This window comes from Schistocerca cancellata, chromosome 7, assembly GCF_023864275.1.
Source record: "Schistocerca cancellata isolate TAMUIC-IGC-003103 chromosome 7, iqSchCanc2.1, whole genome shotgun sequence".
Taxonomy (NCBI): Eukaryota; Metazoa; Arthropoda; class Insecta; order Orthoptera; family Acrididae; genus Schistocerca; species Schistocerca cancellata.
Window position 1 is genome coordinate 258,104,524 of NC_064632.1, and position 15,997 is coordinate 258,120,520.

Sequence of the window (15,997 nt, forward strand, 5' to 3'; positions counted from 1 at the left end):
CCTTCGGTTGGTATTCCGTGGCACTGGCCACTCAGATACGGAGGCAACAGGCCCCGGAAGGCCCAATGGTACCGAACGACCGCCGTGTCATACTCAGCGGAAGGCCACACTGGTTGCGGATGTGAAGGGGCATGTGGTCAACACGCCGCTCTCCAGCCGTTGTCAGCTTTCGCGACCGGAGCGGCGACTCCTCAGTCAAGTGGCTCCTCAATCTGTCTTACAAGGGCTGAGTGCACCCCCCTTGCGAACAGTGCTCAGCAGACCTGAACGGTGACCCATCCGAGTGCTAGCCAAGCGCGACAGCGCTTAACTTCGGTGATCTGACGGGAACCGGTGTTACCACTGCGGTATGGCTGTTGGCTAACATTTATAGACTTAGAGAAAGCTTTTGACATTGCCGACTTGGAATACTCTCTTTGAAATCCTGAAGGTATCTGGGTGACATACTGGAAGCGAAGGGCTACTTACAACTTGTGCAGAAACCTGACGGCAGGTATAAGACATGAGGGGCCTGAAAGGGAAGCGCTGGTTGAGAAGGTACTGATACAGGGTTGTAGCCTACCGCATCACCGTTGTCAACAGCAAGTGCTGTGTGAGTGAATGGAACATGTTTGTTTCCAAACAAGACACACGGCGCATAACGTCGATGTTTCATTGTTGTTAAGCTATTTTTAGTGGAGTGCAGATACGGAGATACTTGTGAGTAAGAAATAAAACAAAATGCAATTACTCCATAACTAACGAATAGATACGATGGGTTTCTTGTACCAAAATACTCAGAAAACATCTCTCGACAATCTCCGAAAGTTTATTCACTTCGGGTTCATCCTTTACAGAGTTACCCTGTGCTGAGTTGTTTGCATTCATTACGGAAAAGCGCTGGCAGAAGGATTCGCACAGTAAATACGACGATCTAGGTGGTCTCTAAGATGTTGAGTTGGCATGATATCCATAGAATTTTGGTGCTATGAAAGAGCTCTGCAAGTCTTCTCACTCCCCCCCACCCCCCCCTCCACCCCCGCTTCCGGAAGACATTCGTCACATACTGTGAACATCACTTATAAATATTGGTTCTTAGCCAAAGCAATCAACATCGGGTTTCACATGGACTAACAATACTAAACATAGCTTGAAATAATTCACCAGTGTACAACACGGAGACCATTGCGCTGACTTTTCGGAAAAGTGGTAGCAGAGAGCTTTTCTTCAACGTTTCGAGCCTGACGCGACATACATGTGCCGTACTAAGCAACAAGGTTCATCGAAGAAAGCTACACATCACTAACCTCCAGCTGTCGAGTTTAGGTACTACCGTGACGACTGAAATGGTTTCCGTCGAAGCTCCGTCATTGCGATGCCTTCTTTAAATCAAAGTAAGCAATAGGATGTCTGAGCTGGTTGGTAGTCATGAATGTGGGTCAGATTCTCAGCTTTTAAGATATGAGGTGGTTCCCAGGTGCCACCGCAATCCGCATTCACCGCCAGTTATTCACATTGTTGTCATTACTGTCGTCACGGCACACTTTTATCTTTGAGAAAAGCGAACAGTTCATAAACTTCGTTGTTAAGAAATCCTATTTTCATATGCTTAATTAAAACTGTTTCACTACAGAGGGCCCACCAAGTAAATTGGCTTTTACCTCCGCCGACGTCGTAGAGTAACAAGGGACGACATTGATGGAGGGGGCTGTGTTGTTTACGACCATCCCACGCAGGGGAGGTACATTTCGACAGCTGAAACTTGCGTACAAACGCGTATCCCACACAACTTACAGCGAGTCAGCAAATAATCTATTAACAGGATTTGTCACTACGACCAACAATTCGACAAGTATGAACGTTCATTGTTTCTCACCAGAGAACAGAAAAAGAAATAGTGACATAAACAAAGGGTCAAACAAAGAAAAAAGTCTGACCTCGCGCTGTCAGATGCTAATCCCATAAAACAGAAAGTTTGTAAGAAATTGTGGCGCAGCGGACAACACTGCATACTACAATACTAACAATGTAAAATATAAGCATGTGTCACATGGAAGCTATGAGGCAGTCATCTGAGAATGTGTTCGGCAATACTGCATAAAAATACAAATACTAACAAAAATAATCAATCATTGATAATCTAATGTAAATGGACAGATAAAAAATTTACTCACCAAGTTGCGGGAGGAGAACAAAACACACACAACAGGATTTAAAGGTTAGCAAGGTTTCGGAGCCAGTGGTTCCTTCTGGCAGAAGAGTTGAAGGGGAGGGAAGAGGGGTTGGCCGTTGGGATAATACGTCCAGTGAAGGCTGAAGTGAGAGTGGTGATGTATTGCTTTCCATGTCACACGTTCCCTCCCATATAGTCTTGGCATTCGAGGCAAACGTATTTGTTCGCATGCAGACTCTTTACAACAATACACCACCACTCTCACTTCTGCCTTCACTGGATGTAATTATCCCAACAGCCCAGTTCAAAAGCAGAGTTCCCGGGCCATCACATCCAATCCCCGTACTGCTGATTCCGGAGCACGCCATTTCTCAGCCAGTATTATCCTGGTCTTGAATGTATCAATCAGCTACTTCGACAAGGTCATGACTTCAAAAAATCATGCCCTGAAATGTGATCCATACTATCTGAGATTTTGCTCACCACACCTAGAATAGGTGTCAGACCCTATGCTCCTTCTGCGCCCATCTTCCTATCGTATGGCTCCTACCCCTGTGGCCGTCCCCGCTGCAAGACTTGCCCTATGCACCCTCCTACCACCACCTGTTCCAGCCCTGTAACTGGAAAAACATATACTATCAAAGAGAAAGCCACCTGTGAAACGACAAATGTCATATACCAGCTGTTACGTAAATACTGTTCAGCCTTTTACATCGAAATGACTACCACCCAATTATCAGTCAGGATGAATGGGCATAGGAAGATGGCGTATACAGGCAATACACAATATCCTGCTGCAGAGCATGCCGTACAACATGAGGGTCATGACCTCTGTGCGTGTTTCACCACATGCTCCATCTGGATTCTTCCCCCAGACATCACTTTCTCAGAACTCCGCAGGTGGGAACTAGCCATACAACATGTCCTTGGTTCTCGCAACCCACGTGGCCTTAATTTACGTTAATTCCTTCCATAACAGCATTTATTAACAGTAACTACTCCTTTCGTCTCTCCATTTTAGTTTTCTACATTGCTCACTTTCTGACTTGTCTATTTTTCGCCGTCCCCCCTCTCACCTCTGTTACATACAATGCACTTAGCGTTTCACTCTTATTAACTCGTGCACGATGTTTTAGTAGTAATCTCTGTCTTGTCTGGTCCCTTTCATCCCCCAAACCAACCAACCAACCTGTCTTGCATATAACCTTGTCTTCTATCTTCGCCCGCATCTCGTGGTCGTGCGGTAGCGTTCTCGCTTCCCACGCCCGGGTTCCCGGGTTCGATTCCCGGCGGGGTCAGGGATTTTCTCTGCCTCGTGATGGCTGGGTGTTGTGTGCTGTCCTTAGGTTAGTTAGGTTTAAGTAGTTCTAAGTTCTAGGGGACTGATGACCATAGATGTTAAGTCCCATAGTGCTCAGAGCCATCTTCTATCTTCAAGCTCTCAAGTTTTCAAATCTCGTCCGGTGTAGTCCCCAACAAGCAGTCTTTTCTTGTCATCCCGTCCGGTATGTCTACCCTCACTCGGAGTTCTGGGTGACTTTCCTCAACTGTACCCCTTTCCCTAAACCTCTCCACTCCTTTTCCTTCACTCCTCTTCCTTCCCCTTCAACTCTTCTGCCAGAAAAAGAAGCCACTGGCTCCGAAAGCTTATAAAAGTTAAACCCTTCTGTGTGTATGATCCCCTGCCACTGCTTGGTGAGTAGGTTTCTTTATCCATTCATTTACATTATATTATAAACACTACCAAAAGTTTTTCATAACCTTTCATTTCTAAATTCATGGCACAAACAACAAAAACTGCCTCTGAGGCAATGTGTCCAATTCGCGAAATAACAAAATAAAATAAAAAAACATTAGTGTAACGACACAACTGTCCGCTTCCCATGGGAGGTTTATCACAGCACTTCCGAACAACGTCAGTACGTGATGGAATGTCTCGTTGCCCGGTTGCAGGCTTGAACCCGTCGTGGCATACTTTCTATGAGATCATCGAACCAGTCCTGGTCCAAAACATCACCCTCTTCAATGGCGATTCTGCGTCGTGCAGATTACACGGTCTTTGTCGACGTGCAAAACAGCTTTTTTCAATCGAACCCAGACATTTCGATTGGGTCCATGTCCGGCGAATAGGCAGCTCACTCCATTCTGATGATGCTGGCATGCTGAAGGAACATGTTCACGAGAGCAGTATGAGTAACATGCGGATTATTACCCATCAAAATGAAACTGTAACCAAAGTTTTTGGCAATACAGTCCTGCTAATGCTTGCAGAATCTTGTCCCTGTACCGTTGAGCAATGAGATTGGCCTAAACAACCGCGAGACGTATACGGTGGTCACATCGTCCCAGAACATCATTCCGCAACCAACTTGTAGCACAAGTGGGAGATAGTGTTGTAGGCATTTAGTGCTACTGGGTTGTCTCCAAACACGTTGTCTGCGATAACCAGGATGCAAACAGGTCCGAGTTTCCTCTGTAAACAACAGCCGATGCCAATACTGGGGCGTCTATTCTGCATGATTTCTTGTCTATCTGCAACGGAACCTATGGTGTTCTGGTGTACTAAGAGGTGCTCGCTATGGTCGTCAGGCATGGTGATTCGAGTCATACAGTCGTCTCCCAACAGTTTTGTGCGAGACATGACATCTTGTAGCCTCTTCAAACGTCGAATTCAATTATGGAGCACTCATTCCATAGTTCTTTTGACACAACAGCCGTAGAGGTTGAGTTGATTTGGTGGAAGAGACCAAACAGCGAGGTCATCGGTCTCATCGGATTAGGGAAGGATGGGAAAGGAAGTCGGCCGTGCTGTTTCAAAGGAACCACCCTGTCATTTGCCTGAAGCGATTTAGGGAAATCACGGAAAACCTAAATCAGGATGGCCGGACGCCAGTCGTAGATATCGATCATCCTGTGCACCTGTCGAAAGTGGACGTGCTGTGCGGTGCATGTCCTCAACGCTACCTGTAAATTGGAATTGATTCCGTGTCCTCACGATATCACTTTGACTCAGGAGTACACATCGAGTAACTTCCATGAAGCCTTCTGAGGGTAACACGATGATGCAAACCCGACCATTGGTCGCCATTGACCTTCGCTACATGATGGATCTTCACTCTACTGTTCGACAAATGCCGCTACTGCGTCCCTACTGGGGACTGTCTACGTTGTATATGAATTGCGGATTACTGCCAAGAACGCATGTTACCTTTCACTGTTACTTATAAAGTTCCCCTTAACACTGTGGCGAAGGACACTTGTCCAAATTTATTGCCGGCCGCGGTGGTCTCGCGGTTCTAGGCGCGCAGTCCGGAACCGCGGGACTGCTACGGTCGCAGGTTCGAATCCTGCCTCGGGCATGGATGTGTGTGATGTCCTTAGATTAGTTAGGTTTAAGTAGTTCTAAGTTCTAGGAGACTGATGACCACAGCTGTTAAGTTCCATAGTGCTCAGAGCCATTTGAACCATTCCAAATTTATTGCCTATTAGTGTCTACCAGTGCCGCAGGAATATTTATAGTATGTAGCTAGGAGGAAACTTTATGACGACTTAAAAGCTTTTACTTAACTGAAGCTATTGTCAGCATCTAGGTGCTGCGAAGCCTGCATAACCCCATCAAAAAAGAAATAGGTCCCAAGTCTTTGTACAAGAATGACTGAAGTTCTTTTGGTTACTTTTCACACATCCTCTTTTATTTGTCGTACTTTCAATTCAGTAGACACCTCATAGAGATTTTCCACAATAGTTAAAGTTACAGTTTGCATAACGAAATCATCTTGCTTAATTTTTTTTTTTTATGCTCAGCAGTATACATAGCGAGGAGTCTCAAACAGTTAGCGAGTGAAGTCGCAATACCAGTGGCGCTTTTGGCGCTGAATCTACAAGGTATATTAATTACGACGCTTTTTGTTCCAGAAGCTTCTAGAACAATAGATTACTCAATTAACAATTCATATACTTCCGTTTTTTTAAGTTTGCACACAATTACGAAATATTAAATTTTTATTTCAAATAGAAAGTCTTTGCAGTTATTATCAAAATAAAAAATATTTATGAAAGTAACAAAATAAATTAGATATTTTTCGAAATTACCGATATTATGCTACAGCGGTAATGTAACATAATATCGATTGTTAAGTTAATAAAAAAATTGTTCACATCTCTCATGAATAATGTTATAATGATTTCACGAAGCAGAAATAAAAAATGAGGTTATGTTTTAAAAGTTTTTAGTGACATTCACAGGAAAACTAGTTTTCATGGTATAACCTGGCAGTGAATGAAACTATCGAAATGTAATCGGTATATATACAGGCTAAAGCTTCTCCCGAGAGCAAATAAACTTTGTAGATCTCCAGAAACATGAAGCAGGTACTTTATAACTGAAAACAGATGTAAACATGGTTAAAAACTCTGTCTCTAATGTAGAAACTCGCACATTACCTGCCACAAGCTGCAAATGTTTCCTTATTTACTTTGTTCACTATAAATTAGCATAATTTTACAGAGATTGTTGCCTACTAAAGTGCCCTTTGTTCAGGTCATCGGGTCTTTGCAAATAAGTTGCTGTGTTAATTACTTGACATTAGGGAAGTAAGGGAGAAAAAATTTAAAGAAGTTTTGAAACTATGCTAAAAGTTCATTGGCCGTCGCTACATGCTCTCATTATAAGACACTGGATGGATATATTCTGCGTAATTTGCACTGCGTTACCTAGTTTTCCGCGCATTTCTATGTTTAGGACGTCATATCTCCTAAAGTATGTGTCTTACAAAAATATAATTTTGCAGGTATATTCATTGGTATGTGCATACTGTTTGCAAAATGTGCTCACACGAGAGTTAGTGGTTCATCATTTTGTGGGGGTGTCAGCGAGAAAAAGTTTCGTAACAGTTTGAAATTATATGTCAAGTCTGATGGAACTCGCTAAATGCTCTCATTATCAGACACTCGATGAATACAGTCTGGTTATTTTCCCGCTATCAGTTACTCTGCCACAAGATACCTACACAGCTTCTAGCTTTAGTAGTCAAGATACCTACACAGATCCTAGTTGTAATATTTGTCTTATTGTGTTAAACCTTTAACATAAGATATACCTATTAATGATTAGATTATTACAGCATTTTAAATTTTTAAATTCGGTCAGTAATTACGGGAAACATTGAATTTTTTTTTTTTATTTTTTTTTTTTTATTTTTTTTTTTTTTTTTTTTTGCGCCTGGAAGCCTTTACATAAAAACCTGCAGGTAGTATCGTGAATCATAAGCCGTGAACCGGAATAGCCGCGTTGTAGTACAGAACCACAGATGGTGCATCTACCCTTGTGCATGCGCAACCCAGAATGCAATACTTTTACCAACAAAAAATATGAGAAAGGGTCTTTGGAAACGACCGATTCAACTGATGGACAGCATTAAATCACTTGACAGGGTTTTGAATTAACCAAAGACGTTAACGTTATTCACGGGGGGGGGGGGGGGGGACATGTAGAAATGGATAGCTATATAACAACAGAGGAGTAAAATAGATTGTTAGCTTTCATAAGAAGCCATCCCGTAACCCATGTGTAGAGGTGTCACGGAAATGGAGGCAATCGAGAACGAATCAAACACCACACCAAATGGATGTGCGCAATTTGGGTCACAGTCGGCTGCGAGTACACGCTCCAATCTGGCCCTATATAATGCGTGCTGCTCTGAACATCGTATCGACAACAGTTATATAAGGGAAAAACAGGAATTAAGCAGCCGCTTAGACAAGGAGACTTTTTCCTCGCATGAATGGAACTGCAAAACCAGTTCTTGAAAGGCACATAGCAAAACATAACAAGTGTTAATTTGTTAGCAGCGGCTGTTACATTCGTTAGCTGCTACATGATGTCACAAGGGAATTCAGACACCGTTTACACAACTCTGGTAGGCAGTCACACGACCCAGAAGCTAATTAACAATGATTCACATGCAAGCGAATACGAGGATAAATGCATCCCGAGTTTCTACATAATTACACATTATCCGGCGGTACTATACTTTAGAAACTGTTGGACATTGACTTCATTTAAATTCCGTGAATGTTGCTCTGCTGAAATTCGAGAGGGTAATGTGAACCATCAGTTGTAAACAGAGCTACTGCTTCTCTCTTAAGGCAAAAGAAAAGCTTGTACGAACTTACAAATGAGGTACAACATAAACCGAATGAGGGTTAATGCCAATTACGAACTCATCCGACAAAAAAGAGGTGGTATTAATATCATAATTTTTTTCTCTTTCGACCCTGTAGTTAGCAATTAAGATGTAATCTCCCAATCGTTGCAGTGGCAAATGTCAACAATCGTTTTCGAGGCCTCAAGTGCTGCAGTTAATAGCATCGTTATGCTAGTCGGTACGACAAAGAATCTCAGAGCAACTCTTCCATCGTCACCAAACCTGCTTCCACACACCCGTCGCAACTTTAGGAAGTAAGCATCAAAATTTTCTACAGTCTTTGAACAGTAGTGGTAAATTGCAAAGAGAGACAGGCGAACTGCAACATAAAAAGGAAAGGAAATGCACAAAAGAGGAAGATGAATAAAGACAGTTTCATGCTATCAAGCATATCGGGCAAAGAACCAGCTACTGTAACTTGTTTAACGTCTGTTCAAGACTTAATGAAGTAGGTGAAAGAATATTTCAGAGCAAAAATGTAAGACAAATGCGTACAGATACCACCGCTAAAAACTAGCTTTTTATAGCGGAAAGTACAGAATCTAGTGATGCAGCTGAAAGTTCAAGACACTGGACTGTAAAAAACCTATATTGTCAGTGATGTTCACGTCAATAGCCGACCGTCATTTTAGGTTTGTAGTGTATACTTCAAATCGCTTAAAGCGAATACTGGAATGATTTCTTATACTGCCATCGAACGTTTCCTTCTCTCATCATTCTTATTTATCTAAGCTAGAGGTGCAGATCTGTTGACTTTGATGTCAACACGTTAAGTTTCATCATGTCATCCATGCCTTAGAACAGTTTTCGAATGCAACAGACAGCCTATTTAACACCGAGTGTGGGATAAAGATACAGTGAATGAGAAACAGGTGAAGGACAGTACAGAGGAGTGTAGCAACATTGGATAACGGGAAAAAACATACTTCAGACGTCAAGTTGCATAGTACGGTCGGAACAAGGGAGTAATCAGCAGCATATTGGTTCAGACCAAGAATTATTTCTTCAACGCAAGTGCTCCGCTAACATTATTGTTACGGAACTGAAGAATAAGGGCTGGAAAACGTGCGTTTAAAGTACAGCTTTATACAGAAGTAAATCGTGAATTGTGGAAAAACCATATTCACTGGAAGATTATGAAATGTAATGCTACAGAACCGCGTCAAAGCCTTCAAACGGAACAGTAAAAATAAGAAATTATAGGCATTAGAAAGAACAATTGAGGAATGGGATGTGTGAAAAACACGGCAAGACGAAATAGAGTCGACATCAGATACAACATCCAGGATTAGTTAACTTGGCGCTAGAAAAACCAGTAGAGGGAAAAATGGTAAGGGGAGATGGATTAGAATATTTTAAGAGTGGAAATGGAAAACTATCAACATAATGAAACTCTGATTTGTCTGGAGAGTCAAAAACCAATTTATTTGTGGTGGCACATAACTTACTTGTATCCCTGAAATTGCGAAGGTATTCTGATACCATAGAATTATGCTGCCCCCATCATCATTGTAAAAAAATATGATAGATTAGAAAACAAATAATTTGTCAAGAGCGTTTTAAAAGCCAATACAGGAAAGTGACTGGGACTAAGTGATAATGAGAAAGTTTTTGTTTGAAGTGCCATCAGTAAAGAGGCACTGCGTTTTATTTGTGATAATACATGTGCAGAAATACAGCAGTAATATTTTAATTAGTAGAACTGTAGTCAATAAAAACCACTTCTCAAGTTTTTTTAATTTTTTACAAGAGAATGACAAAATTAAATCCAAGAAAGTAAATATCTCTGTATTGGCTTCAGCTTCTTACACAACTCCATTCTCCATATCAACTGTTGCAGAGTTTATTTTAAAACACCCTGTGATGTTTAGAAAGAAATGGCAAGTTCATCAACCGGTCTTTCTGCTTTGCGACTAACAAACACGGCCGGTCTTTCAGATGAAGTACGGCACGGTATAAATCTCCCGTGCACTTTGCTCTTTCGAATACACAGACATTCTTCCATTCTTCTGTTTCACAGGAAGAATTTTTACAAAACTGTATGGATGAGTATGAGACACTATGATTGCACCGCATGTAGGGATCACACATGCTTCAGCAGCATCTTTAAAATCAAGGTAGTTAGTTGTATGCCTTGGAATTACATGGAATGGGATCATAGCTTCAGCTGACTCAACAGTCTTGTTTGCATCTTGCGGAAAAAGAATGCGCTGTTTATCTTTCTTCGTTTCTGTGTAATAGTAAAATCTCTGTCATAGTTCAAAAAACTGTTACCACTCACCAAAAACTTGAGTGTTATCTCCTCAAACCATCCCAATCCAAGGGGAGGAGACCTCGACGTGTGGTACTTTCAAGTCCATTGGGAAGCACCATTGGGAAGCACTGCTCGGCACAAAGACCGTGTGCCATCTATATCCAGATCGGAAGGACAAAGTGACTGATGGGTAGTCGCTTACAAGGGAGCTAACACAGCAACAGCCAACCGAGTGGCCGAGCCTTGAGTTCCCTGCGCTATTGCCATATCGCACTGCGGACGACAATGACGGCCGCTAATGTTACAGTTGCCATTCGTTTTCATCATATTCTTTCTTTCTTTCTGCTGATTCTATTTTATAACGCGCAAAGGAATGTCCTTAGTTAATAGCGTAAGTGAACAACAAAGTAATAAGTCTATTACAGTCCCGCAAGGCGAACTCAGTAATGCAGATAAATGGAAAATGTACGAAAGAATTCAGAACTGAACTGAACAGATGCTGCTGCCGAAGCTATTTTCGGTGTGAGTGTAATAGCTAACTGACAACATAGACCATTTCAGTGTCTAAATGTCAGCCACTTTGTTATTTTTATCTAGCTATAGTAGTGAATGTTTGAAATACTTCCTTTCGTTGATTTGACCCTTGGAACAAGTTCAGGGACATGCGACGAAGAATCGAGACAACAGCAACACAGAAACGCGTACATAAAAAAATGGCACTTAGAATGTTTTCTGTTTGCACTCTTCATTTGAAACCGATTCTTTATAAAATTGGATGTAATAAACGTGTGCAGATTAAAACATTAGCCCTAGATAGGAACAGTTCTGTAGCATCTCTGTCTACATCCATACTCTGGAAAACACTGAAGTGCGTGGCAGAGAGTACATCCAATTCTATCAGTTATTTGGGCTTTTGCCGTTCCATCCGCGTACAGAGCGCGGGAAGAATGATTTTTTCCATGCCTCGGTGACTGCAGTAATTACGAGGTGCATTCAAGTTCTAAGGCCTCCGATTTTTTTTCTCCAGACTGGAAAGAGATAGAAACATGCGCATTGTTTTAAAATGAGGCCGCGTTCATTGTCAATACATTCCAGAGATGGCAGCACCGTACGGCTGATGGAATTTTACCGCCAGCGGCGAGAATGAGAACTGTTTTAAATACTTAAAATGGCGACGTTTTCCTTACTTGAACAGCATGCAATCATTCGTTTTCTGAATTTTCGTGGTGTGAAACCAATTGAAATTCATCGACAGTTGAAGGAGACATGTGGTGATGGAGTTATGGATGTGTCGAAAGTGCGTTCGTGGGTGCGACAGTTTAACAAAGGCAGAACATTGTGTGACAACAAACCGAAACAACCTCGGGCTCACACAAGCCGGTCTGACGACATCATCAAGAAAGTGGAGAGAATTGTTTTGGGGGATCGCCGAATGACTGTTGAACAGATCACCTCCAGAGTTGGCATTTCTGTGGGTTCTGTGCACACAATCCTGCATGATGAACTGAAAATGCGAAAAGTGCCACGAATGCTGATGGATGACCACATGGCTGCCCGTGTGGCATGTTGCCAAGCAATGTTGATGCGCAACGACAGCATGAATGGGACTTTCTTTTCGTCGGTTGTGACAATGGGTGAGACGTGGATGCCATTTTTCAATCCAGAAATAAAGCGCCAGTCAGCTCAATGGAAGCACACAGATTCACCGCCACCAAAAAAATTTCGGATAACCGCCAGTGCTGAAAAAATGATGGTGTCCCTGTTCTGGGACAGCGAGGGCGTAATCCTTACCCATTGCGTTCCAAAGGGCACTACGGTAACAGGTGCATCCTACGAAAATGTTTTGAAGAACAAATTCCTTCCTGCACTGCAACAAAAACGTCCGGGAAGGGCTGCGCGTGTGCTGTTTCACCAAGACAAGCACATCGAGCTAAAGTTACGCAACAGTTTCTTCGTGATAACAACTTTGAAGTGATTCCTCATGCTCCCTACTCACCTGATCTAGCTCCTAGTGACTTTTGGCTTTTTCCAAGAATGAAAGACACTCTCAATGGCCGCACATTCACCAGCCGTGCTGCTATTGCCTCAGCGATTTTCCAGTGGTCAAAACAGACTCCTAAAGAAGCCTTCGCCGCTGCCATGGAATCATGGCGTCAGCGTTGTGAAAAATGTGTACGTCTGCAGGGCGATTACGTTGAGAAGTAATGCCAGTTTCATCGATTTCGGGTGAGTAGTTAATTAGAAAAAAAATCGGAGGCCTTAGAACTTGAATGCACCTCGTACTCTAATGTTGTCCTCACAATCCCTACGAGAACGATACATAGGGGGTTCTTGTATATTCCTAGAATCATCATAATCATCATTCAATGCTGGTTTTGAAACTTTGTAACTAGGCTTTCCTGGGATAGTTAATCTCTACTGAAAGTTAACACTGGTGGGGACTGTTTAAATGATCGATTGTGTTGGCATATTTTTAGTGTTGTAACGACATTTATTTTTCAAAAGAAAAAACATACATAAATTATTCTAAACAAGTTATTGATTGAATACCGTAAACAACTACCAGGTGGTTTAAGACTATAATGGACAAGCATCCTGGAGGCAGAAGTGAGTCAAGTACTCTGGCCCTAAAAATGTGGACAACGCAATCTGAATTGATCTCACACTGAGCAGACTTTGATTGATCAAATCTACTGTAGTTTCCCTATATAGGTGCAGCTGAGAGCAACTCGCGATTAAGATCTGTACGCCCTGACAATGCCGAAGCAGCAGTAAGTTACCCTGTTTGCTTTGTGCGGCGATGTAACTTGCAGCTGGCGAAGTGTGTGCGGCTGAGGTGAAACTTGGAGGCAGCACCTGTGAATCAATCGCGGCCACGAAAGAAATTAAAAAAAAAAAAAAAAAACACGCGGTCTAGCTATCAGGAAGACGGGTCGCAATTTACTCTCTACCAGAGTCCTGAAATCACGGTAGATTTCAGTGTGTGACACACCCTTTCGCTGATCGTATCAGGGACCAATCTGGCTCACTTATACAACAGAGTACACAAGGGTACCAAACGCCAAGACTGGTAAACCAAAAACGAATAAGTGTGCCCTCGGCAAACAAGCAGTCCGAGACATTTGAAGTCACACTGTTGGTACAGTAAGAACTTCGCCATAGGCTCCCCAGTCTAAACTACTCGCAAGTGAAGTCAGTCTCCGGACAGGTCGCAAGTACCAACTACACATGCCAGAGCCTCGACTAGGAGTGCTTCCTGACCAAAGTCCCGCACCCGAGTGCCTTGCACCTCCCCAGAAAAAAATTCCGTTTTCCCGCAAAGTGCACAAACGACGTCGCCTTCATGCTGTCTTGAGCCAATCACAGGGCTCTACAGGCACTACATCTCCCCTCCCACATAACAGCATCAACTCATGTCGAACAAGGGCAAAGAGTTAAGAAACTTGTGTCTCTGAAAAAAAAAAAAGAAACCGACAATTATTGGCTTTTTTTAAGTTTTTTGCAAAGGGGGAAGATGGTTTTCTCCAAATTCATGTCGCTTCCCACAGCAACAAGCGAACAGATACAGTCTTAAAGATCTTTATCTAAATTGCCTATGCCTCAGAGCTTGTTAGTCTTAGCTATGAGGTGTAATAAAGATTCTACTTCTAAACGTTTCTCAGACGCTGGAGTTTATTATGCAACTGAGATGGCTTATGAAAGTGGTTCAATGGCCTATTTGCAGTATCAGCTAACATGAAAACTTGTGAATTTTTATTATGCGTGGCTCTGCACACAATGACTGGTTTACTGCTCCACCGTGTGGACGCGTTCCTTCAGACTGTCACACCCAGTCCAAGGCTCTGCTGGCGCCGTGGCAGGTAGCTCGGCATTGTACTGCTGGAGACCTGTCTCAATGAGAGGCTGCCATGTCTGCCCTGTACAGCTGTGGGCCTGTCCGGCAAGATTTACTAAGGGATGGGCTCACTGCCGATTGCTTTCAACTACAAACATGCTGTTTATACAAGCTAAGAAACATAAATATATCTCATGCTTTTAGTGCCCGACCAGGCTTCATAAACATCTGCTCAGCGGCATTAATTTTCCAGAGTCTCACTCAAGGTGCGTCAGGTTGTAACAAAATCATTAATAATTTTCCATACACGAAAAATAGGTGAGAGAGTTACTGGTCCTCTCTCACTACCTTCAAGAGTCTGCCAGTTCAGTTTCTTCAGTATCTCCATCCCCCTCTCTCATGAACCAACAAACTTTTGACCATTCTTGCTGCCCTTCTCTGCATATGTCCAATATCTCCTGTTATTTCTATTTGGTTTGGGTCCCACAAACTTTTGCTTATTATAGATTTGTAAGCAATCTCTTCTGTAGACTGATGGCATTTTCCCAATATTCTATCAATAAATCGAAGTGTTCCACCTGTTTTACTCACAACCGAGCCTATGTGATCATTCTACTTCAATCCCTAGAAAGTAGTATACCTGTTTCGCTTAATTCAAGTGCCTTTCGGAAATCGAGAAGTACTGCATCTACCTGACTGTCTTGATCCACGTGAGAAAAGTACGAATTGGGTTTCGCGTAATCGATATCTCTGGAATCCATGCTGGTTGGCATGCAGTAGATCATTCTGTTCGAGATACTTAATTGTGTTTGAGATCAGAAAATTTTCTAAAATTCTACAACAAATCGATGTCAGGGATATTGGACAGTATCTTTGTGGATCACGTGTATTACCTGTCTTGTAGATAGGGGTGATCTGTAGTTTCTTCCAACTGCTGGGCACATTTTTTCTTTCAAGAGATCTGAGAAAGATTACAATTAAAACAGGGACCAACTCAGCTGCAAATTCAGTGTAGAATTTGATGGAGTTCCATTGAGCCTTGAAGCTTTGTTCAGCTTTAGCGATTTCAGCTCTTATTCAATGCCAGTGATGATACTACTTATTTCACTCACGTATCCAGTGGTACTAGGATTAAATTTGACCTGTTTTCCTGGGATTAGCTTTGTAAAGGAGGTTTTGAAAATGGAATTAAGCATTTCTGCTTTCGCTTGGCCACCCTCAATTTTAGTTCCCGTTTCATCTGTAAGTGACTGGATGCTACCTTTGGTGCCACTAACAACCTTTACATAAGACCAGAATTTCTTTGGGTTTTGTGAAAGATCACCTGTTATCTGTTACATACATAAAGTAGAGTGTATGTACGTGTGTATGTCTGAGATTTCCTCCCAAACCCCTGGATCGACTGCAACCAAATGTGGCACAGAGACAGCAGGTCCCATGATTGTCAGCAGAGTGGGGTTTTATGCTTGAAGATGAGGTAGGTGCAGAAGCATAGTGGGCAGTTGGTAAACGAAGAGGAGGAGACAAAGGTAGAAAGAGAGAGGGTAGGG

General features: G+C 42.5%; 1 pseudogene; it reads right to left on the bottom strand.

Moving 5' to 3' along the window:
• Positions 1 to 242: 242 nt before the first annotated feature.
• LOC126093866 (5S ribosomal RNA) lies at positions 243 to 361 on the bottom strand (annotated as a pseudogene).
• Between the last annotated feature and the right edge of the window lie 15,636 nt (positions 362 to 15,997).